The following is a 25571-nucleotide window of genomic DNA, read 5'->3' on the forward strand; positions in this document are numbered from 1 at the left end:
CACATCACCACAGCAGCAGCAGGTCCGCCACATCACCACAGCAGCAGCAGGTCCACCACCACCACCACAGCAGTAGCAGGTCCGCCGCCACCACCACAACAGCAGCAGGTCCGCCGCCACCACCACCACAGCAGCAGGTCCGCCACATCACCACAGCAGCAGCAGGTCCACCACCACCACCGCAGCAGTAGCAGGTCCGCCGCCACCACCACAGCAGTAGCAGGTCCGCCGCCACCACCACCACAGCAGCAGGTCCGCCACCACCACCACAGCAGCAGGGCCGCCACCACCACAGCAGTAGCAGGTCCGCCGCCACCACCACAGCAGCAGCAGGTCCGCCACCACCACCACAGCAGCAGGTCCGCCAACACCACCACAGCAGCAGGTCCGCCACATCACCACAGCAGCAGGTCCGCCACATCACCACAGCAGCAGCAGGTCCACCACCATCACCACAGCAGTAGCAGGTCCGCCGCCACCACCACAGCAGCAGCAGGTCCGCCACCACCACCACAGCAGCAGGTCCGCCAACACCACCACAGCAGCAGGTCCGCCACATCACCACAGCAGCAGGTCCGCCACATCACCACAGCAGCAGCAGGTCCACCACCATCATCACAGCAGCAGGTCCGCCGCCACCACCACAGCAGCAGCAGGTCCGCCACCACCACCACAGCAGCAGGTCCGCCAACACCACCACAGCAGCAGGTCCGCCACATCACCACAGCAGCAGGTCCGCCACATCACCACAGCAGCAGCAGGTCCACCACCATCACCACAGCAGTAGCAGGTCCACCGCCACCACCACAGCAGCAGCAGGTCCGCCGCCACCACCACAGCAGTAGTAGGTCCGCCGCCACCACCACAGCAGCAGCAGGTCCGCCACCACTACCACAGCAGCAGGTCCGCCACAACAACCTCAGCAGCAGGTCCGCCACATCACCACAGCAGTAGCAGGTCCGCCGCCACCACCACAGCAGCAGCAGGTCCGCCACCACTACCACAGCAGCAGGTCCGCCACCACAACCTCAGCAGCAGGTCCGCCGCCACCACCACCACAGCAGCAGGTCCGCCACCTGGTAACCTACACCCACTTAACACCATATCATCTGCCTGTAGTAATATATAATTTTTCTCAGCGTGATGTAATTTCTCACTTTGGCTGATGTTGTACTGGGGAAGATAATGTTAGTCTGGTGGAGCGGGAGAAATTGATTCCCTGGTGACCAATAAGGGTTTTGAGCTTTGCGGTCGGTTGGTGCGGCTCTGTGTGACAGGTGTTGGCGGGTTGTGTATGCTGTGTTGTGTATACTTGATCACATGACCCACCCACCCACAGAAGGACGAGCCGGCGTACATCATGAACAACCCATTACTAGTAGCAGTCACAGGCTCACAACCTGACCTTCCGGGATCACAACCATCCAAGATTTACGTTATCATTTATCAATTTTATGATTCTAATTATCTTATCCAGATTACAAAGGTAAGATCTTTTAACAGATGTTAGGAATAATAGAACAAATAAAGTTATTAACAACATGTGAACAAACACCTTCACATAAAATTATTCCAACATAATTGTCAAGATGGCCAGTGTATGTACTGAATGTGTATGGTGTACTGAATGTGTATGTTGTACTGAATGTGTATGTTGTACTGAATGTGTATGGTGTACTGAATGTGTATGTTGTACTGAATGTGTATGGTGTACTGAATGTGTATGTTGTACTGAATGTGTATGGTGTACTGAATGTGTATGGTGTACTGTGTATGTGTACTGAATGTGTATGGTGTACTGAATGTGTATGTTGTACTGAATGTGTATGGTGTACTGAATGTGTATGTTGTACTGAATGTGTATGGTGTACTGAATGTGTATGTTGTACTGAATGTGTATGGTGTACTGAATGTGTATGTTGTACTGAATGTGTATGTTGTACTGAATGTGTATGTTGTACTGAATGTGTATGTTGTACTGAATGTGTATGTTGTACTGAATGTGTATGGTGTACTGAATGTGTATGGTGTACTGAATGTGTATGTGTACTGAATGTGTATGTGTACTGAATGTGTATGGTTGTACTGAATGTGTATGGTGTACTGAATGTGTATGGTGTACTGAATGTGTATGTTGTACTGAATGTGTATGGTGTACTGAATGTGTATGTTGTACTGAATGTGTATGGTGTACTGAATGTGTATGTTGTACTGAATGTGTATGGTGTACTGAATGTGTATGTTGTACTGAATGTGTATGGTGTACTGAATGTGTATGTTGTACTGAATGTGTATGTTGTACTGAATGTGTATGGTGTACTGAATGTGTATGTTGTACTGAATGTGTATGTTGTACTGAATGTGTATGGTGTACTGAATGTGTATGGTGTACTGAATGTGTATGTTGTACTGAATGTGTATGTTGTACTGAATGTGTATGGTGTACTGAATGTGTATGGTGTACTGAATGTGTATGTTGTACTGAATGTGTATGGTGTACTGAATGTGTATGTTGTACTGAATGTGTATGGTGTACTGAATGTGTATGTTGTACTGAATGTGTATGGTGTACTGAATGTGTATGGTGTACTGAATGTGTATGATGTACTGAATGTGTATGGTGTACTGAATGTGTATGTTGTACTGAATGTGTATGGTGTACTGAATGTGTATGTTGTACTGAATGTGTATGGTGTACTGAATGTGTATGGTGTACTGAATGTGTATGTTGTACTGAATGTGTATGGTGTACTGAATGTGTATGTTGTACTGAATGTGTATGGTGTACTGAATGTGTATGTTGTACTGAATGTGTATGGTGTACTGAATGTGTATGTTGTACTGAATGTGTATGGTGTACTGAATGTGTATGTTGTACTGAATGTGTATGGTGTACTGAATGTGTATGTTGTACTGAATGTGTATGGTGTACTGAATGTGTATGGTGTACTGAATGTGTATGTTGTACTGAATGTGTATGTTGTACTGAATGTGTATGGTGTACTGAATGTGTATGTTGTACTGAATGTGTATGGTGTACTGAATGTGTATGGTGTACTGAATGTGTATGTTGTACTGAATGTGTATGTTGTACTGAATGTGTATGGTGTACTGAATGTGTATGGTGTACTGAATGTGTATGTTGTACTGAATGTGTATGTTGTACTGAATGTGTATGGTGTACTGAATGTGTATGGTGTACTGAATGTGTATGGTGTACTGAATGTGTCTTAGCATTATATGGGCACAAGAATGTGTCAGTTTCTTTATATTGTTGGAAATAACTTGAGGTTGACTACCTTAAAGGACCCTGGTAGGTCATAAGCTTAAAGTCCAACCAACAATCCAACCATCTAACCAACTAACCACCCAGAAAACTAACCATCCAGATAACCAACCAGCCAACCAACCATCCAGGTAACCAACCAGCCAACCAACCATGCAGATAACCAACCCACCGTCCAGGTAACCAACCTGCCAACCAATCATCCAGATTACCAAGCAACTATCCTGAGAACCAACTAACCATCCAACTAACCAACTAGCCAACCAACCATTCAGAAACCCAACCAACCATGTAACCAACCATCCAGCTAACCAACCAGCCAACCATCTGGTTAACCAACCACCCAACTAACCATACATATAACTAATCAACCAACCATCCAGCAAACCAACTAGCCAACAAACCATCCAGATAACCAACCAACCATTTAGCTAACCAACCGACCATCCAGTTCACCAATTAGCCAACCAACAATGAAACTAACTAACCAACCATCCAGCTAATCAACTAGCCAATCAATAATCCAACTAACCAACCATCTAACCAATCTTCCAACCAAACAACTTTTCAACCAACCAACCATTCTACAACCTTCCAACCAACCATCCACTCAGCCAACCAAACAACCATACCATACAATCATTAATCAGTCAACCAGCCATCCATTCCAGCAATCATTCATCCAGCCATTTAGCCAACCAACCAACCAACAATTCAACCAATTATCCACGCAAACTTCCAAGCAACCAACCATATAGCCAACCAACTATCAAAAAAAAAAACTTTCACGAAACAACCTTCCAAACAGCCATCCAGCCAACCAATCAGCCATTCAGCTAACCACCAACCAACCACCCATCCAACCAATGATTCAACCAACTAATCATCCAGCCAACTAACCTGCTATCCAGTCAAACCAACCATCTAGTCAAACAACCAACCAACCGTCCAGCCAAAAAATCAACCATCCAACTAAACAAGCATCAAGCCAACCAACCATTCAGCCATCTAACCAATCAGCCAACCAACCATCCATCTAACTAACCATCCAACCAACTGTAGACTTCATAAGAAGTGTAGTATTACATCTTTGTTCCAAATTGATTAAACAATGTTTATCATTTCTTTTCCACAATAATGTTTACGATATAATGTCTCATGATTATTCTAAATACAGTTTTCGATTGTGACAGAAATACATACAATAACCAGTCTTGGTAACATTGGACTTGAACCGTTAGAGATGAAGCCTCGAACCACCACATATAAGGCCTTGAACTCCTGGACATAAAGCCTTGAACCACCAGAGATAAAGCTTTGAACCATCAGATAAATCTTTGATCCACCAGAGATAAAAGTCTTGAACCACCAGGGATAAAGCCTTTAACCACCAGAGATAAAGCCTTTAACCACCAGAGATAAAGACTTTAAACATCAGAGATAAATACTTGAATCACCAGAGACAAAGCCTTGAACCACCAGAGATAAAACCTTGAACCATCAGAGATAAAGCCTTGAACCACCAGAGATAAAGCCTTGAACCACCAGAGATAAAGCCTTTAAATATCAGAGATAAAGACTTGAACCACCAGAGATAAAGACTTGAACCATTAGAGATAAAGCCGTGAACCACCAGAGATAAACCTTTAACCATCAGAGATAAAGCCTTGAACCATCAGAGATAAAACCCTGAACCATCAGAGATAAAGCCCTAAGCCACCAGAGATAAAGACGAACCATTAGAGATAAAGCCTTAAACCATCAGAGATAAAACCCTGAACCATCAGAGATAAAGCCCTAAACCACCAGAGATAAAGAAGAACCATTAGAGATAAAGCCGTGAACCATCAGAGATTAAGCCTTGCACCACCAGAGATAAAACCTTGAACCATCAGAGATAAAACTCTGAACCATCAGAGATAAAGCCCTAAACCACCAGAGATAAAGACGAACCATTAGAGATAAAGCCTTGAACCATCAGAGATAAAACCCTAAACCATCAGAGATAAAGACGAACCATTAGAGACAAAGCCGTGAACCACCAGAGATAAACCTTTAACCATCAGAGATAAAGCCTTGAACCATCAGCGATAAAACCCTGAACCATCAGAGATAAAGCCCTAAACCACCAGAGATAAAAACGAACCATTAGAGATAAAGCCTTGAACCATCAGAGATTAAGCCTTGCACCACCAGAGATAAATCCTTGAGCCACCAGAGATAAAGCCTTGAACCACCAGAGATAAAGCCTTGAACCACCAGAGATAAAGCCTTGAACCACCAGAGATAAAGCCTTGAACCATCAGAGATAAAGCCTTGAACCATCAGAGATAAAGCCTTGAACCACCACAGATAAAGCCTTGAACCATCAGAGATAAAGCATTGAACCACCAGAGATAAAGCCTTAAACAATCAAAAAATTGTTCCCGTCTTTCATGTGAAACTTGTACAAAGTGGCTACATTATTATCATAAGATCTACAACACTGGCTACAACATTATCATAAGATCTACAACACTGGCTACAACATTATCATAAGATCTACAACACTGGCTACAACATTATCATAAGATCTACAACACTGGCTACAACATTATCATAAGATCTACAACACTGGCTACAACATTATCATAAGATCTACAACACTGGCTACAACATTATCATAAGATTTACAACACTGGCTACATTATCATAAGATGTACAACACTGGCTACAACATTATCATAAGATCTAGAACACTGGCTACAACATTATCATAAGATTTACAACACTGGCTACAACATTATCATAAGATCTACAACACTGGCTACAACATTATCATAAGACCTACAACACTGGCTACAACATTATCATAAGATCTACAACACTGGCTACAACATTATCATAAGATCTACAACACTGGCTACAACATTATCATAAGATCTACAACACTGGCTACAACATTATCATAAGATTTACAACACTGGCTACATCATTATCATAAGATCTACAACACTGGCTACAACATTATCATAAGATCTACAACACTGGCTACAACATTATCATAAGATTTACAACACTGGCTACAACATTATCATAAGATCTACAACACTGGCTACAACATTATCATAAGATCTACAACACTGGCTACAACATTATCATAAGATCTACAACACTGGCTACAACATTATCATAAGATCTACAACACTGGCTACAACATTATCATAAGATCTACAACACTGGCTACAACATTATCATAAGATCTACAACACTGGCTACAACATTATCATAAGATCTACAACACTGGCTACAACATGCTCCTGGTCTGATTGTTTGAACTTTCCGCGTATCAACTGTAGGGTTATCAAGGTCAAGTTATAACCAATCGAGCATCTTGAACGCTTCTGCGGTCTATGATAACCCTGCGATCCTGCACACTCTCACAACACGTATGGTCCTTGATAAGACCACACTCTCACAACACGTATGGTCCTTGATAAGACCACACTCTCACAACACGTATGGTCCTTGATAAGACCACACTCTCACAACACGTATGGTCCTTGATAAGACCACACTCTCACAACACGTATGGTCCTTGATAAGACCACACTCTCACAACACGTATGGTCCTTGATAACACCACACTCTCACAACACGTATGGTCCTTGATAAGACCACACTCTCACAACACGTATGGTCCTTGATAAGACCACACTCTCACAACACGTATGGTCCTTGATAAGATCACATTCTCACAACACGTATGGTCCTTGATAAGACTACACTCTCACAACACGTATGGTCCTTGATAAGACCACACTCTCACAACACGTATGGTCCTTGATTAGACCACACTCTCACAACACGTATGGTCCTTGATAAGACCACACTCTCACAACACGTATGGTCCTTGATAAGACCACACTCTCACAACACGTATGGTCCTTGATAAGACCACACTCTCACAACACGTATGGTCCTTGATAAGACTACACTCTCACAACACGTATGGTCCTTGATAAGACCACACTCTCACAACACGTATGGTCCTTGATAAGATCACATTCTCACAACACGTATGGTCCTTGATAAGACCACACTCTCACAACACGTATGGTCCTTGATAAGACCACACTCTCACAACACGTATGGTCCTTGATTAGACCACACTCTCACAACACGTATGGTCCTTGATAAGATCACATCCTCACAACACGTATGGTCCTTGATAAGACCATACTCTCACAACACGTATGGTCCTTGATAAGACCACACTCTCACAACACGTATGGTCCTTGATTAGACCACACTCTCACAACACGTATGGTCCTTGATAAGACCACACTCTCACAACACGTATGGTCCTTGATAAGACCACACTCTCACAACACGTATGGTCCTTGATAAGACCACACTCTCACAACACGTATGGTCCTTGATTAGACCACACTCTCACAACACGTATGGTCCTTGATAAGACCACACTCTCACAACACGTATGGTCCTTGATAAGATCACACTCTCACAACACGTATGGTCCTTGATAAGACCACACTCTCACAACACGTATGGTCCTTGATAAGACCACACTCTCACAACACGTATGGTCCTTGATAAGACCACACTTTCACTACACGTATGGTCCTTGATAAGACCACACTCTCACAACACGTATGGTCCTTGATAAGACCACACTCTCACAACACGTATGGTCCTTGATAAGACCACACTCTCACAACACGTATGGTACTTGATAAGACCACACTCTCACAACAGGTATGGTCCTTGATAAGACCACACTCTCACAAAACGTATGGTCCTTGATAAGACCACACTCACAACACGTATTGTCCATGATAAGACCACACTCTCACAACACGTATGGTCCCTGATAAGACCACACTCTCACAACACGTATGGTCCTTGATAAAACCACACACTGACAACACATATGGTCCTTGATAAGATCACACTCTTACAACATGTATGGTCCTTGATAAGACCACACTCTCACAACACGTATGATCCCTGATAAGACCACACTCTCACAACACGTATGGTCCTTTATAAGACCATACTCTCACTACACGAATGGTCCTTGATAAGACCACACTCACTACACGTATGATCCTTGATAGGACCACTCTCATAACACGTATGGTCCTTAATAAGACCATACTCTCACTACACGTATGGTCCTTCATAAGAACATACTACAAGTATGGTCCTTGATAAGACCATACTCTCACTACCCGTATAGTCTTCGATAAGACCATACTCTCACAACATATATGGTCCTTGATAAGACCACACTCTCACAACACGTATGGTTCTTGATAAGACCACACTCTCACAACACGTATGGTCCTTGATAAGACCACACTTTCACTACACGTATGGTCCTTGATAAGACCACACTCTCACAACACGTATGGTCCTTGATAAGACCACACTCTCACAACACTTATGGTTCTTGATAAGACCACACTCACTACACGTATGGTCCTTGATAAGACCACACTCTCACAACACGTATGGTCCTTGATAACACCACATTCACAACACGTATGGTCATTGACAAAACCACACTCTCACTCACGTATGGTCCTTGATAAGACCACACTCTCACGACACTTATGGTTCTTGATAAGACCACACTCACTACACGTATGGTCCTTGATAAGACCACACTCACTACACGTATGGTCCTTGATAAGACCACACTCTCACAACACGTATGGTCCTTGATAAGACCACAATCTCACAACACGTATGGTCCTTGATAAGACTACATTCTCGCAACACGTATGATCCTTGATAAGACCACACTCTCACAACACGTATGGTCCTTGATAAGACCACACTTTCAACACATATGGTCCTTGATAAGACCACACTCTCAACACGTATGGTCTTTGATAAGACCACACTCTCACAACACGTATGGTCCTTGATAAGACCACACTCTCACAACACGTATGGTTCTTGATAAGACCACACTCTCACAACACATATGGTCCTTGATAAGACCACACTCTCACAACATGTACGGTCCTTGATAAGACCACACTCTCACAACACGTATGGTCCTTGATAAGACCATACTCTCACAACACGTATGGTGCTTCATAAGAACACACTCACTACACGTATGGTCCTTGATAAGACCAAACTCTCAACACGTCTGGTCCTTGATAAGACCACACTCTCACAACACGTATGGTCCTTGATAAGACCATACTCTCACAACACGTATGGTCCTCGATAAGACCACACTCTCACAACACGTATGGTCCTCGATAAGACCACACTCTCATAACACGTATGGTCCTTGATAAGACCATACTCTCACTACACGTATGATCCTCTATAAGACCACACTCACTACACGTATGGCACTATGCAAGCATTCCGCCAATCCTCAGGCACCTCACCATGAATCATACATACATTAAATAACCTTACCAACCAGTCAACAATCCAGTCACCCCCTTTTTTAATAGATTTCACTGCAATACCATCCAAACCTGCTGCCTTGCCGGCTTTCATGTACTGAGAGAGTAACGCGTACTGAGAGAGTAACGTGTACTGGGAGAGCAACGTGTACTGGGAGAGTAAAGTGTACTGGGAGGGTAACGTGTACTGGGAGGGTAACGTGTACTGAGAGAGTAACGTGTACTGGGAGAGTAACGTGTACTGGGAGGGTAACGTGTACTGGGAGAGTAACGTGTACTGGGAGAGTAAAGTGTACTGGGAGAGTAATGTGTACTGGGAGGGTAACGTGTACTGGGAGAGTAACGTGTACTGGGAGAGTAACGTGTACTGGGAGAGTAACGTGTACTGGGAGAGTAACGTGTACTGGGAGAGTAACGTGTACTGGGAGAGTAAAGTGTACTGGGAGGATAACGTGTACTAGGAGAGTAACGTGTACTAGGAGAGCAACGTGTACTGAGAGGGTAACGTGTACTAGGAGCGTACTGTGTACTGGGAGAGTAACGTGTACTGGGAGATCTGGTAAGAAGGATCTTCAGTTGTAGTAAAGTTTGTAACATCATGCGACATCCTGATGCCTGGATAGGACTTTATGGTTATCATGATAATCATGATAATTCGTCATATTACAAAAGAATACTTTTACATACAGTTGGTAGATACGACCATGAATAATTATAACATTTTGTATTATTAGATAACTAGTAGATGACGATAAACAGAATTTTAGGGAGAATAAAAAGATGTTCTGGAAGGAGGTAAATAAAGTGCGTAAGACAAGGGAGCAAATGGGAACTTCAGTGAAGGGCGCAAATGGGGAGGTGATAACAAGTAGTGGTGATGTGAGAAGGAGAGAAGGAGATGGAGTGAATGTGTTTGATGATAGAATGGCAGATATAGGGTGTTTTGGTCGAGGTGGTGTGCAAAGTGAGAGGGTTAGGGAAGATGATTTGGTAAACAGAGAAGAGGTAGTAAAAGCTTTGCGGAAGATGAAAGCCGGCAAGGCAGCAGGTTTGGATGGTATTGCAGTGGAATTTATCAAAAAAGGGGGTGACTGTATTGTTGACAGGTTGGTAAGGTTATTTAATGTATGTATGACTCATGATGAGGTGCCTGAGGATTGGCGGAATGCGTGCATAGTGCCATTGTACAAAGGCAAAGGGGATAAGAGTGAGTGCTCAAATTACAGAGGTATAAGTTTGTTGAGTATTCCTGGTAAATTATATGGGAGGGTATTGATTGAGAGGGTGAAGGCATGTACAGAGCATCAGATTGGGGAAGAGCAGTGTGGTTTCAGAAGTGGTAGAGGATGTGTGGATCAGGTGTTTGCTTTGAAGAATGTATGTGAGAAATACTTAGAAAAGCAAATGGATTTGTATGTAGCATTTATGGATCTGGAGAAGGCATATGATAGAGTTGATAGAGATGCTCTGTGGAAGGTATTAAGAATATATGGTGTGGGAGGAAAGTTGTTAGAAGCAGTGAAAAGTTTTTATCGAGGATGTAAGGCATGTGTACGTGTAGGAAGAGAGGAAAGTGATTGGTTCTCAGTGAATGTAGGTTTGCGGCAGGGGTGTGTGATGTCTCCATGGTTGTTTAATTTGTTTATGGATGGGGTTGTTAGGGAGGTGAATGCAAGAGTTTTGGAAAGAGGGGCAAGTATGAAGTCTGTTGGGGATGAGAGAGCTTGGGAAGTGAGTCAGTTGTTGTTCGCTGATGATACAGCGCTGGTGGCTGATTCATGTGAGAAACTGCAGAAGCTGGTGACTGGGTTTGGTAAAGTGTGTGAAAGAAGAAAGTTAAGAGTAAATGTGAATAAGAGCAAGGTTATTAGGTACAGTAGGGTTGAGGGTCAAGTCAATTGGGAGGTGAGTTTGAATGGAGAAAAACTGGAGGAAGTGAAGTGTTTTAGATATCTGGGAGTGGATCTGGCAGCGGATGGAACCATGGAAGCGGAAGTAGATCATAGGGTAGGGGAGGGGGCGAAAATTCTGGTAGCCTTGAAGAATGTGTGGAAGTCGAGAACATTATCTCGGAAAGCAAAAATGGGTATGTTTGAAGGAATAGTGGTTCCAACAATGTTGTATGGTTGCGAGACGTGGGCTATGGATAGAGTTGTGCGCAGGAGGATGGATGTGCTGGAAATGAGATGTTTGAGGACAATATGTGGTGTGAGGTGGTTTGATCGAGTAAGTAACGTAAGGGTAAGAGAGATGTGTAGAAATAAAAAGAGCGTGGTTGAGAGAGAAGAAGAGGGTGTTTTGAAATGGTTCAGGCACATGGAGAGAATGAGTGAGGAAAGATTGACCAAGAGAATATATGTGTCGGAGGTGGAGGGAACGAGGAGAAGAGGGAGACCAAATTGGAGGTGGAAGGATGGAGTGAAAAAGATTTTGTGTGATCGGGGCCTGAACATGCAGGAGGGTGAAAGGAGATCAAGGAATAAAGTGAATTGGAGCGATGTGGTATACCGGGGTTGACGTGCTGTTAGTGGATTGAATCAAGGCATGTGAGGCGTCTGGGGTAAACCATGGAAAGCTGTGTAGGTATGTATATTTGCGTGTGTGGACGTATGTATATACATGTGTATGGGGGTGGGTTGGGCCATTTCTTTCGTCTGTTTCCTTGCGCTACCTTGCAAACGCGGGAGACAGCGACAAAGCAAAAAAAAAAAAAAAAATAAAAAAATTATTATTATTGCATACATAATCAAAACTCGTGTTTACCGTTAATATCCATCAGTATAATGTGTTAATGATACGATGCTCATGTTTAAGAAAATTACGAAATTGATGTAAAGATAAATGAAAATGAGCATGACACTGCTGGTACATCAGTGGTATTACTACTGCAAGTTATACTGGTACTGACTAACATTATCATTAATGTATTGATAATGAACATGAGGAATTAAGGAAAATTCCTGATTATAATAAACCGTTGTTATGAAAGCATACGAGATAATTAATCAAAACAACAACAACAACAACAACAAAGATAAATATTCATCAGAATATCACGAGTATGGTCGCCAGGCTCAAGGTTTCATTATCGCGCCCTGGCAATCTCCAGTGCGTGCGTACGATACCGTGTTTATATAATACTACAATACCGTGTATAATATAAAACTACAATACCGTGTATAATACTACAATACCGTGTATAATATCACGTGGCACGGGAAACACACGCCAGCATTATTTGTATTGCCAAATAAAGAAGCAATAAGGATCATTACGGTTAATTCACTCGGTTTTAAGTTTCAGATAAATAAGGTAGCAGACAACTATTTTTGTTAATTCAAAATGTAGCTCAAACACTCCAGAGAGAGAGAGAGAGAGAGAGAGAGAGAGAGAGAGAGAGAGAGAGAGAGAGAGAGAGAGCAACGTACAATGTTGGGTGTACGTAGTACACACGTACAGCGGGTACAGAATCAGTAGGAGGCAAGCACGAATTTCAGGTTCAGACATTCAGCTTTCCCGCCTTCTCCTGCCTTCCATCTGGACTCAGTTAATCCTCCACACACCACCCATAACCAACAATATAACAAGCTCACATATTTTGCCGATAATAATCCAGTAAATAATGATAGGAGGCGACCCGTGTGTTATGGTACGTTGCCAGGGTACGATAATCAAGCCTTCAGACTCGCGCGCTCACACTATAGCTGTCATTGTATTATTGCCAATATCTTATCAAAATCACAATTATTACCAATAATAATAATAACAACAACAATAATAATAGTAATAATGATAATTATAATAATAAAAACAATAATAATAATAATAATCATTCTCATTATCATCATTATTATTATTATTATCATTATTGTCATAATCATTATTCATATGGTCTAGGGTGAACCAGAGCATGTGAAGCGTCTGGGGTAAACCATGGAAAGTTTTGTGGGGCCTGGATGTGGAAAGGGAGCTGTGGTTTCAGTGCATTACACATGACAGCTAAAGACTGAGTGTGAACGAATGTGGCCTTTGTTGTCTTTTCCTAGCGCTACCTCGTTACCGCGGGAAAAAGCAAACAAGTATGAAAGAAAAAGAATAGCTATCATCAGAGATAAGGCGAGGTGTGGCGCACGTGTTAACACCAGCAGGTTACAATCCTACACCAGCAGGTTATAATCCTACACCAGCAGGTTATAATCCTACACCAGCAGGTTATAATCCTACACCAGCAGGTTATAATCCTACACCAGCAGGTTAAAATCCTACATCCTTAGCAGACCAACGTTAGGATCCTATACTGTCCTGCTGCACAGTCAGCTCAGGTTGGGGTACAGTCCTACTGCACAGGTTCGCTCCTACATAGAGCCATGGCAAGGTTGAGCACAGTTAGCGTGGCAAGTGAACGTAAGACAACTGGCTTACCTCAGTATGGGCGCCGCCTCCACCTGGTCGTCTTCACCACAACACAACTCCTGCCAACAGTAGAGAACATAACACTCACTATTGCTTCATGTTGACATGTAAACAAATATAATACTTAAAGTGTCTTTACATACATATATGATAATTTACACACATGAAACACACACACACACACACACACATATATATATTTTTTTTTAATTTTCCAAAAGAAGGAACAGAGAGGGCCAGGTGAGGATGTTCCAAAAAAAGGCCCAGTCCTCTGTTCTTAACGCTACCTCGCTAACGCGTGAAATGGTGAATAGTTTAAAAGAAAGAAAAAGAAAGAATATATATATATATATATATATATATATATATATATATATATATATATATATATATATATATATATATATCCCTGGGGATAGGGGAGAAAGAATACTTCCCACGTATTCCCTGCGTGTCGTAGAAGGTGACTAAAAGGGGAGGGAGCGGGTGGCTGGAAATCCTCCCCTTTCTTGTTTTTTTTTAATTTTCCAAAAGAAGGAACAGAGAAGGGGGTCAGGTGAGGATATTCCCTCTAAGGCCCAGTTCTCTGTTCTTGGCGCTACCTCGCTAACGCGGGAAATGGCAAATAGTATGAAAATATACATATATATATATATATATATATATATATATATATATATATATATATATATATATATATATATTTTTTTTTTTTTTTTAATTTTCCAAAAGAAGGAACAGAGAAGAGGGCCAGGTGAGGATATTCCCTCAAAGGCCCAGTCCTCTGTTCTTAACGCTACCTCGCTATTGCGGGAAATAGCGAATAGTATGAAAAAAAAATATATATATATAAAGGGTAAAGGGGAAGAGTGGTTTGGGAATGTCTTGGGAGTAAAGTCAGGGGTTAGTGAGAGGACAAGAGCAAGGGAAGGAGTAGCAGTACTCCTGAAACAGGAGTTGTGGGAGTATGTGATAGAATGTAAGAAAGTAAATTCTCGATTAATATGGGTAAAACTGAAAGTTGATGGAGAGAGATGGGTGATTATTGGTGCATATGCACCTGGGCATGAGAAGAAAGATCATGAGAGGCAAGTGATTTGGGAGCAGCTGAATGAGTGTGTTAGTGGTTTTGATGCACGAGACCGGGTTATAGTGATGGGTGATTTGAATGCAAAGGTGAGTAATGTGGCAGTTGAGGGAATAATTGGTATACATGGGGTGTTCAGTGTTGTAAATGGAAATGGTGAAGAGCTTGTAGATTTATGTGCTGAAAAAGGACTGATGATTGGGAAAACCTGGTTTAAAAAGCGAGATATACATAAGTATACTTATGTAAGTAGGAGAGATGGCCAGAGAGCGTTATTGGATTACGTGTTAATTGACAGGCGCGCGAAAGAGAGACTTTTGGATGTTAATGTGCTGAGAGGTGCAACTGGAGGGATGTCTGATCATTATCTTGTGGAGGCTAAGGTGAAGATTTGTATGGGTTTTCAGAAAAGAAGAGTGAATGTTGGGGTGAAGAGGGTGGTGAGAGTAAGTGAGCTTGGGAAGGAGACTTGTGTGAGGAAGTACCAGGAGAGACTGAGTACAGAATGGAAAAAAGGTGATAACAATGGAAGTAAGGGGAGTGGGGGAGGAATGGGATGTATTTAGGGAATCAGTGATGGATTGCGCAAAAGATGCTTGTGGCATGAGAAGAGTGGGAGATGGGTTGATTAGAAAGGGTAGTGAGTGGTGGGATGAAGAAGTAAGAGTATTAGTGAAAGAGAAGAGAGAGGAATTTGGACGATTTCTGCAGGGAAAAAATGCAATTGAGTGGGAGATGTATAAAAGAAAGAGACAGGAGGTCAAGAGAAAGGTGCAAGAGGTGAAAAAAAAGGGCAAATGAGAGTTGGGGTGAGAGAGTATCATTAAATTTAGGGAGAATAAAAAGATGTTCTGGAAGGAGGTAAATAAAGTGCGTAAGACAAGGGAGCAAATGGGAACTTCAGTGAAGGGCGCAAATGGGGAGGTGATAACAAGTAGTGGTGATGTGAGAAGGAGAGAAGGAGATGGAGTGAATGTGTTTGATGATAGAATGGCAGATATAGGGTGTTTTGGTCGAGGTGGTGTGCAAAGTGAGAGGGTTAGGGAAGATGATTTGGTAAACAGAGAAGAGGTAGTAAAAGCTTTGCGGAAGATGAAAGCCGGCAAGGCAGCAGGTTTGGATGGTATTGCAGTGGAATTTATCAAAAAAGGGGGTGACTGTATTGTTGACAGGTTGGTAAGGTTATTTAATGTATGTATGACTCATGATGAGGTGCCTGAGGATTGGCGGAATGCGTGCATAGTGCCATTGTACAAAGGCAAAGGGGATAAGAGTGAGTGCTCAAATTACAGAGGTATAAGTTTGTTGAGTATTCCTGGTAAATTATATGGGAGGGTATTGATTGAGAGGGTGAAGGCATGTACAGAGCATCAGATTGTGGAAGAGCAGTGTGGTTTCAGAAGTGGTAGAGGATGTGTGGATCAGGTGTTTGCTTTGAAGAATGTATGTGAGAAATACTTAGAAAAGCAAATGGATTTGTATGTAGCATTTATGGATCTGGAGAAGGCATATGATAGAGTTGATAGAGATGCTCTGTGGAAGGTATTAAGAATATATGGTGTGGGAGGAAAGTTGTTAGAAGCAGTGAAAAGTTTTTATCGAGGATGTAAGGCATGTGTACGTGTAGGAAGAGAGGAAAGTGATTGGTTCTCAGTGAATGTAGGTTTGCGGCAGGGGTGTGTGATGTCTCCATGGTTGTTTAATTTGTTTATGGATGGGGTTGTTAGGGAGGTGAATGCAAGAGTTTTGGAAAGAGGGGCAAGTATGAAGTCTGTTGGGGATGAGAGAGCTTGGGAAGTGAGTCAGTTGTTGTTCGCTGATGATACAGCGCTGGTGGCTGATTCATGTGAGAAACTGCAGAAGCTGGTGACTGGGTTTGGTAAAGTGTGTGAAAGAAGAAAGTTAAGAGTAAATGTGAATAAGAGCAAGGTTATTAGGTACAGTAGGGTTGAGGGTCAAGTCAATTGGGAGGTGAGTTTGAATGGAGAAAAACTGGAGGAAGTGAAGTGTTTTAGATATCTGGGAGTGGATCTGGCAGCGGATGGAACCATGGAAGCGGAAGTAGATCATAGGGTAGGGGAGGGGGCGAAAATTCTGGTAGCCTTGAAGAATGTGTGGAAGTCGAGAACATTATCTCGGAAAGCAAAAATGGGTATGTTTGAAGGAATAGTGGTTCCAACAATGTTGTATGGTTGCGAGACGTGGGCTATGGATAGAGTTGTGCGCAGGAGGATGGATGTGCTGGAAATGAGATGTTTGAGGACAATATGTGGTGTGAGGTGGTTTGATCGAGTAAGTAACGTAAGGGTAAGAGAGATGTGTAGAAATAAAAAGAGCGTGGTTGAGAGAGAAGAAGAGGGTGTTTTGAAATGGTTCAGGCACATGGAGAGAATGAGTGAGGAAAGATTGACCAAGAGAATATATGTGTCGGAGGTGGAGGGAACGAGGAGAAGAGGGAGACCAAATTGGAGGTGGAAGGATGGAGTGAAAAAGATTTTGTGTGATCGGGGCCTGAACATGCAGGAGGGTGAAAGGAGATCAAGGAATAGAGTGAATTGGAGCGATGTGGTATACCGGGGTTGACGTGCTGTTAGTGGATTGAATCAAGGCATGTGAGGCGTCTGGGGTAAACCATGGAAAGCTGTGTAGGTATGTATATTTGCGTGTGTGGACGTATGTATATAAATGTGTATGGGGGTGGGTTGGGCCATTTCTTTCGTCTGTTTCCTTGCGCTACCTTGCAAACGCGGGAGACAGCGACAAAGCAAAAAAAAAAAAAAAATAAAAAAATTATTATTATTGCATACATAATCAAAACTCGTGTTTACCGTTAATATCCATCAGTATAATGTGTTAATGATACGATGCTCATGTTTAAGAAAATTACGAAATTGATGTAAAGATAAATGAAAATGAGCATGACACTGCTGGTACATCAGTGGTATTACTACTGAAAGTTATACTGGTACTGACTAACATTATCATTAATGTATTGATAATGAACATGAGGAATTAAGGAAAATTCCTGATTATAATAAACCGTTGTTATGAAAGCATACGAGATAATTAATCAAAACAACAACAACAACAACAACAAAGATAAATATTCATCAGAATATCACGAGTATGGTCGCCAGGCTCAAGGTGTCATTATCGCGCCCTGGCAATCTCCAGTGCGTGCGTACGATACCGTGTTTATATAATACTACAATACCGTGTATAATATAAAACTACAATACCGTGTATAATACTACAATACCGTGTATAATATCACGTGGCACGGGAAACACACGCCAGCATTATTTGTATTGCCAAATAAAGAAGCAATAAGGATCATTACGGTTAATTCACTCGGTTTTAAGTTTCAGATAAATAAGGTAGCAGACAACTATTTTTGTTAATTCAAAATGTAGCTCAAACACTCCAGAGAGAGAGAGAGAGAGAGAGAGAGAGAGAGAGAGAGAGAGAGAGAGAGAGAGAGAGAGCAACGTACAATGTTGGGTGTACGTAGTACACACGTACAGCGGGTACAGAATCAGTAGGAGGCAAGCACGAATTTCAGGTTCAGACATTCAGCTTTCCCGCCTTCTCCTGCCTTCCATCTGGACTCAGTTAATCCTCCACACACCACCCATAACCAACAATATAACAAGCTCACATATTTTGCCGATAATAATCCAGTAAATAATGATAGGAGGCGACCCGTGTGTTATGGTACGTTGCCAGGGTACGATAATCAAGCCTTCAGACTCGCGCGCTCACACTATAGCTGTCATTGTATTATTGCCAATATCTTATCAAAATCACAATTATTACCAATAATAATAATAACAACAACAATAATAATAGTAATAATGATAATTATAATAATAAAAACAATAATAATAATAATAATCATTCTCATTATCATCATTATTATTATTATTATCATTATTGTCATAATCATTATTCATATGGTCTAGGGTGAACCAGAGCATGTGAAGCGTCTGGGGTAAACCATGGAAAGTTTTGTGGGGCCTGGATGTGGAAAGGGAGCTGTGGTTTCAGTGCATTACACATGACAGCTAAAGACTGAGTGTGAACGAATGTGGCCTTTGTTGTCTTTTCCTAGCGCTACCTCGTTACCGCGGGAAAAAGCAAACAAGTATGAAAGAAAAAGAATAGCTATCATCAGAGATAAGGCGAGGTGTGGCGCACGTGTTAACACCAGCAGGTTACAATCCTACACCAGCAGGTTATAATCCTACACCAGCAGGTTATAATCCTACACCAGCAGGTTATAATCCTACACCAGCAGGTTATAATCCTACACCAGCAGGTTAAAATCCTACATCCTTAGCAGACCAACGTTAGGATCCTATACTGTCCTGCTGCACAGTCAGCTCAGGTTGGGGTACAGTCCTACTGCACAGGTTCGCTCCTACATAGAGCCATGGCAAGGTTGAGCACAGTTAGCGTGGCAAGTGAACGTAAGACAACTGGCTTACCTCAGTATGGGCGCCGCCTCCACCTGGTCGTCTTCACCACAACACAACTCCTGCCAACAGTAGAGAACATAACACTCACTATTGCTTCATGTTGACATGTAAACAAATATAATACTTAAAGTGTCTTTACATACATATATGATAATTTACACACATGAAACACACACACACACACACACATATATATATTTTTTTTTAATTTTCCAAAAGAAGGAACAGAGAGGGCCAGGTGAGGATGTTCCAAAAAAAGGCCCAGTCCTCTGTTCTTAACGCTACCTCGCTAACGCGTGAAATGGTGAATAGTTTAAAAGAAAGAAAAAGAAAGAATATATATATATATATATATATATATATATATATATATATATATATATATATATATATATATATATATATATCCCTGGGGATAGGGGAGAAAGAATACTTCCCACGTATTCCCTGCGTGTCGTAGAAGGTGACTAAAAGGGGAGGGAGCGGGTGGCTGGAAATCCTCCCCTTTCTTGTTTTTTTTTAATTTTCCAAAAGAAGGAACAGAGAAGGGGGTCAGGTGAGGATATTCCCTCTAAGGCCCAGTTCTCTGTTCTTGGCGCTACCTCGCTAACGCGGGAAATGGCAAATAGTATGAAAATATACATATATATATATATATATATATATATATATATATATATATATATATATATATATATATATATATATTTTTTTTTTTTTTTAATTTTCCAAAAGAAGGAACAGAGAAGAGGGCCAGGTGAGGATATTCCCTCAAAGGCCCAGTCCTCTGTTCTTAACGCTACCTCGCTATTGCGGGAAATAGCGAATAGTATGAAAAAAAAATATATATATATAAAGGGTAAAGGGGAAGAGTGGTTTGGGAATGTCTTGGGAGTAAAGTCAGGGGTTAGTGAGAGGACAAGAGCAAGGGAAGGAGTAGCAGTACTCCTGAAACAGGAGTTGTGGGAGTATGTGATAGAATGTAAGAAAGTAAATTCTCGATTAATATGGGTAAAACTGAAAGTTGATGGAGAGAGATGGGTGATTATTGGTGCATATGCACCTGGGCATGAGAAGAAAGATCATGAGAGGCAAGTGATTTGGGAGCAGCTGAATGAGTGTGTTAGTGGTTTTGATGCACGAGACCGGGTTATAGTGATGGGTGATTTGAATGCAAAGGTGAGTAATGTGGCAGTTGAGGGAATAATTGGTATACATGGGGTGTTCAGTGTTGTAAATGGAAATGGTGAAGAGCTTGTAGATTTATGTGCTGAAAAAGGACTGATGATTGGGAAAACCTGGTTTAAAAAGCGAGATATACATAAGTATACTTATGTAAGTAGGAGAGATGGCCAGAGAGCGTTATTGGATTACGTGTTAATTGACAGGCGCGCGAAAGAGAGACTTTTGGATGTTAATGTGCTGAGAGGTGCAACTGGAGGGATGTCTGATCATTATCTTGTGGAGGCTAAGGTGAAGATTTGTATGGGTTTTCAGAAAAGAAGAGTGAATGTTGGGGTGAAGAGGGTGGTGAGAGTAAGTGAGCTTGGGAAGGAGACTTGTGTGAGGAAGTACCAGGAGAGACTGAGTACAGAATGGAAAAAAGGTGATAACAATGGAAGTAAGGGGAGTGGGGGAGGAATGGGATGTATTTAGGGAATCAGTGATGGATTGCGCAAAAGATGCTTGTGGCATGAGAAGAGTGGGAGATGGGTTGATTAGAAAGGGTAGTGAGTGGTGGGATGAAGAAGTAAGAGTATTAGTGAAAGAGAAGAGAGAGGAATTTGGACGATTTCTGCAGGGAAAAAATGCAATTGAGTGGGAGATGTATAAAAGAAAGAGACAGGAGGTCAAGAGAAAGGTGCAAGAGGTGAAAAAAAAGGGCAAATGAGAGTTGGGGTGAGAGAGTATCATTAAATCTTAGGGAGAATAAAAAGATGTTCTGGAAGGAGGTAAATAAAGTGCGTAAGACAAGGGAGCAAATGGGAACTTCAGTGAAGGGCGCAAATGGGGAGGTGATAACAATTAGTGGTGATGTGAGAAGGAGATGGAGTGAGTATTTTGAAGGTTTGTTGAATGTGTTTGATGATAGAGTGGCAGATATAGGGTGTTTTGGTCGAGGTGGTGTGCAAAGTGAGAGGGTTAGGGAAAATGATTTGGTAAACAGAGAAGAGGTAGTAAAAGCTTTGCGGAAGATGAAAGCCGACAAGGCAGCAGGTTTGGATGGTATTGCAGTGGAATTTATTAAAAAAGGGGGTGACTGTATTGTTGACTGGTTGGTAAGGTTATTTAATGTATGTATGACTCATGGTGAGGTGCCTGAGGATTGGCGGAATGCGTGCATAGTGCCATTGTACAAAGGCAAAGGGGATAAGAGTGAGTGCTCAAATTACAGAGGTATAAGTTTGTTGAGTATTCCTGGTAAATCATATGGGAGGGTATTGATTGAGAGGGTGAAGGCATGTACAGAGCATCAGATTGTGGAAGAGCAGTGTGGTTTCAGAAGTGATAGAGGATGTGTGGATCAGGTGTTTGCTTTGAAGAATGTATGTGAGAAATACTTAGAAAAGCAAATGGATTTGTATGTAGCATTTATGGATCTGGAGAAGGCATATGATAGAGTTGATAGAGATGCTCTGTGGAAGGTATTAAGAATATATGGTGTGGGAGGCAAGTTGTTAGAAGCAGTGAAAAGTTTTTATCGAGGATGTAAGGCATGTGTACGTGTAGGAAGAGAGGAAAGTGGTTGGTTCTCAGTGAATGTAGGTTTGCGGCAGGGGTGTGTGATGTCTCCATGGTTGTTTAATTTGTTTATGGATGGGGTTGTTAGGGAGGTGAATGCAAGAGTTTTGGAAAGAGGGGCAAGTATGAAGTCTGTTGGGGATGAGAGAGCTTGGGAAGTGAGTCAGTTGTTGTTCGCTGATGATACAGCGCTGGTGGCTGATTCATGTGAGAAACTGCAGAAGCTGGTGACTGAGTTTGGTAAAGTGTGTGAAAGAAGAAAGTTAAGAGTAAATGTGAATAAGAGCAAGGTTATTAGGTACAGTAGGGTTGAGGGTCAAGTCAATTGGGAGGTGAGTTTGAATGGAGTAAAAACTGGAGGAAGTGAAGTGTTTTAGATATCTGGGAGTGGATCTGGCAGCGGATGGAACCATGGAAGCGGAAGTGGATCATAGGGTGGGGGAGGGGGCGAAAATTCTGGGGGCCTTGAAGAATGTGTGGAAGTCGAGAACATTATCTCGGAAAGCAAAAATGGGTATGTTTGAAGGAATAGTGGTTCCAACAATGTTGTATGGTTGCGAGGCGTGGGCTATGGATAGAGTTGTGCGCAGGAGGATGGATGTGCTGGAAATGAGATGTTTGAGGACAATGTGTGGTGTGAGGTGGTTTGATCGAGTAAGTAACGTAAGGGTAAGAGAGATGTGTGGAAATAAAAAGAGCGTGGTTGAGAGAGCAGAAGAGGGTGTTTTGAAATGGTTTGGGCACATGGAGAGAATGAGTGAGGAAAGATTGACCAAGAGGATATATGTGTCGGAGGTGGAGGGAACGAGAAGAGGGAGACCAAATTGGAGGTGGAAAGATGGAATGAAAAAGATTTTGTGTGATCGGGGCCTGAACATGCAGGAGGGCGAAAGGAGGGCAAGGAATAGAGTGAATTGGAGCGATGTGGTATACCGGGGTTGACGTGCTGTCAGTGGATTGAATCAGGGCATGTGAAGCGTCTGGGGTAAACCATGGAAAGCTGTGTAGGTATGTATATTTGCGTGTGTGGACGTATGTATATACATGTGTATGGGGGTGGGTTGGGCCATTTCTTTCGTCTGTTTCCTTGCGCTACCTCGCAAACGCGGGAGACAGCTACAAAGCAAAAAAAATATATATATATATATATATATATATATATATATATATATATATATATATATATATAATGTTCTTGTGTATATATGCATATGTCTGTGTATGTATATTTATGTGTACGTTGAAATGTATAGGTATGTATATGTGCGTGTGTGTACGCGTATGTATATACATATGTATCTCGGTGGGTTGGGCCATTCTTGCGTCTGCTTCCTTACTCTACCTCGCTGACGCAGGAGACAACGACAAAATATATATATATACATATATATATATATATATATATATATATATATATATATATATATATATATATATATATATATGAATGCAAAAAAATACATGTGTAGTAACTGTGCAAAGGAAATAGAAAAAATTCAAATAGCAACAGACCACTTGATCCTCCGAGGTTGTTTGTGATAGTGTAAGACATCAGAAACTCACAGATTAGTGTGGTAAATGTTAGAAGGTAGACAGGTAATTCAAAGATAATAACCTGCAAATTATCAATGTGGCTAAGGTGTATATAATGTAGGTTGTGGACTTGAAGCGAAGTATTTATCAAGTGTATTCTTAAACGTATTTACAGTACTGTTGTCAACCACGATAACTACCAAATTGTTCCATATGTTAACAATCCTGTTGATGAAAAAGAACTTCGCCTCATTCGAGGTAATTCGTTTGCTCACGAGTTTGTATCCGTTACTATGAGCGAAATCAAACGAATCAGGTGTTAACTTGTTAGATCAAGATTATCAACACCTTTGATCGTTTTGAATAATTGTATCAGATTCAAGTCGTTTAATGTAGTCTTGTAGGATTTGTTTGTCAGTCCGGGAATCATCTTGGTGCTTGATCGTTCCATTCTGGTTATGTCTTAGGTCGGCTGACCAAAACTGAACACAATATTCAAGATGTGGACGAACCAATGGATTGTTAAGAGTACGGATGATTTCCCTGGACTCAGATTGGAAGGCTGTACTTATGAATCCAACAATTTTGCTCCCTCTTTTCACTGCTTCTGTGCACTGTTTACTTGGTTTTAGATCACCAGAGATTATCAAGCACAAGTTTACCTTTTGCAGTTCCACAGGATTCATAGCGTAGCTTGCTGCCGATATGTACAACTTTGTACTTAGTGAGGATAATTTTCATTTGTCACCCGTGAGCTGTGTTTATGTCAGTTTGAAGCTGTAAGCTTTCAGCTTCATCTGTAGATTCAATTTCCCAGCTTTGTATCCTCAGCGAATTTTGATATATTGTAATGCCTCCCATTACCAATCATTATATATATATATATATATATATATATATATATATATATATATATATATATATATATATATATATATATATATATATGGGAAAGAGAACCGGTCCCAATACTGACCCTTGTGGCACTCCACTTGTTACGTCTGAGGCTTGACCATTAATCATATTTCTTGTTTACAGTCAGCCAACCAATTTCCTATCCACTGAAGTACAACCCCATCATTGCCATGCAAGTTCATTTTTGCTCGTAATCTTTGATGTGGAACGTTATCGAAAGCTTTTTGCAGATCCAGATAGATAACATCACCAGCTTTACTTTCGTCACACATGTTGATTATATCATGAAGAAATCCAGCACATTTGTCAGACATGAGTGATATCATGGGAAACCATGTTCAGGATCGTTTATTAAGTGGTGGTTCTCTAAATGGTTTACAATTCTACCTCGAATGATGGTTTCCATAAGTTTTCCACTGTGGACGTTAAGCTAATAGGACGATAATTTCCCGGCAGTGACCTATTACCTTTTCTGAATATCGGCGTTACATTGGCAAACTTCCATTCATCTAGTACTTACCCCGTGTCACGTGACTTACTGAATAGGGCAGTCTAGGGCTTAACTACCTCATTTGTCGCCTCATTCATTGTTCACGCATAACACTCATCTGGAACACCTGCCGTTTCAATTATTATTCTCACGTGTATTGCTGAAAGTGTATCCTCAGTTCTTGTGTCAA

General features: G+C 41.6%; 1 long non-coding RNA gene across 1 annotated transcript in view; it reads right to left on the reverse strand.

Annotated features, from left to right (window-relative positions):
- Positions 1–25571, reverse strand: part of LOC139759979 (uncharacterized) — a 246397-nt gene that overhangs the window by 196927 nt on the left and 23899 nt on the right. The window contains exon 2 of the long non-coding RNA XR_011715190.1: positions 14146–14195. This is a non-coding gene — a long non-coding RNA (uncharacterized lncRNA). The remainder of the gene's footprint in view (positions 1–14145; positions 14196–25571) is intronic.

Source organism: Panulirus ornatus, chromosome 3 (assembly GCF_036320965.1).
Source record: "Panulirus ornatus isolate Po-2019 chromosome 3, ASM3632096v1, whole genome shotgun sequence".
Classification (NCBI taxonomy): domain Eukaryota; kingdom Metazoa; phylum Arthropoda; class Malacostraca; order Decapoda; family Palinuridae; genus Panulirus; species Panulirus ornatus.